The sequence below is a fragment of the Lottia gigantea genome (genome assembly GCF_000327385.1).
Source record: "Lottia gigantea unplaced genomic scaffold LOTGIsca_71, whole genome shotgun sequence".
Lineage (NCBI taxonomy): Eukaryota > Metazoa > Mollusca > Gastropoda > Lottiidae > Lottia > Lottia gigantea.
Window position 1 is genome coordinate 488,004 of NW_008710397.1, and position 1,967 is coordinate 489,970.

The window sequence follows — 1,967 nt, forward strand, 5'->3', positions numbered from 1 at the left end:
CCTGCAATGGAAAATAAATTAAAAGGTATTACACGTTTAATATAATAACGTTTAATCAATAAACCAAGTACTAACAGTCCGAACCGCAAAACGAAACACGAAATCCAAAACAACATTTGGCGAGACATTGGTAGAAGCTAATGATTATTTCACATGAGGAAGTAATACCATCTTCAAACTAATGTAAGAAGCATAACATTTTCTTTATATTCAAATGTTCCTGAAAGAATTCATAGTTTTTTTTCTCAAAACTTTCGATGTTGGAATGGTTGGTATTAGTCTTCCATTGGGAAGGTTCTGATTCTGTAATACCATAAAACCTTTGTGAAAGTGACATTTCGAAGTATTTCTTTTTCAAAAGGTCAAATTCACTTCCCAATCTTTGAAACTAACTCAAACATCAAAGTGTCAATAGGTGGATATTTTCTGTATTTTTAGTTAGTCAACGGACATCAGAAGTTTGAATTATTAAAATAATGAACAACAGTTTTCTTTTAACTTTGAAAGACTAAGATCTAGAAGGTGTTTTAAGTCAAAAACGATTTCACACGACAGAATAAGCCAGAACCATATTTCATATGTCATTGCTAAGCGGCGATTTTCACATCACATCTGATGGTAAAAGTTTTCACTGAAACCACAGCCAGGGCACTAACTCGTGAACTTTCCATAATCAAGATGTTCCACTGCCAAGAGCAATATCTGATTCTATAAACTTTAATATATGTTTGTATATAAATATTATTTATTATATCATGTAATCGCAAGGAATATAACTTATGTTTATATACAATTTGTATATATATTTAACTTTATTTATCAGAAACGTTGGAAACCATTGACAGATTATAAACAACCCAAGTTATAAAGTATATCAGTAGAATAATATGTGTCATATCAATTAAAGAAGGAGTTTCCTATTTATATCCCTTATATTATATGATGCAATATGTATCAATATGGCGTTAAATGCAAGGTTTTGGATATACCAATATTTAAATCAACTAAAATACCATTATGTTTTTGTGCAAAATGTATACTATTGCATGTGAAAAGGTATCTTTTTTCTCGATTTCTTTCTTGTATCAGAATCAGAATCTGAACAATAACGCACATAGGATATCATACCCGCGAAATTGGTGTCTCACATCGTACGTAGCGGTTTTGGAACAATTGAAACCCTTCAGAATAGAAGAACATTGATTCCTGAAGGCTCAGAAATTCATACGCTCAAAACCATATCTGAAGGAGAACATTTTACGCAATTGAGAAACATACGTACACATATTTTCGAGTAAACGGTTATCCTGGGCGGTTCGATATAACACACGCCAGGACAACCAAAATTATAATTTCGTACCCTTCTAGTGACCTTAAGTATGCTTTGTCTAAGAAATGGATTCCGATGGTGTCTTATGTCCGTCATATTTGTGTCTTACTGAGCTAATGAAGACGGGCCACGACATGTAGTGTGTCGAAACAATGCTAGTACATCGTACTGAAGTGTGAATGACCAGATCTGATTATGTATTTGATGGATTGGTTGTGGTCAATATATCTGATCACTGTCACTACTAGTACATATAAATATATAACTATTGACACCTAGTTAACTCATTATTACTTCATATCTTAAACGATATAAATTAACTTTGACTTGTGTCACCTCTGATGTAAGCCGAATGCAGTAATCGAACGTGATACAATAATACATTCTCGGTAAAAGAAAGTGTAAATTCTATTGAAATGACCAACCAAACAAACGATGATTTGAAGTCATTTGCATTTAAATTTGATTTATTTTTCAGAATAAGATAAATCGAACTCGAGGTATTAAAATGATTATTTTCTTTTAATATACAATTTGTATTTTGTCTCCATTCACAAGGTTAAATGTGTAAATTCTATTGAAATGACCAAACAAAAAATTAATCGACGATGTGATGGCCTTAAATTTTAATAATTTC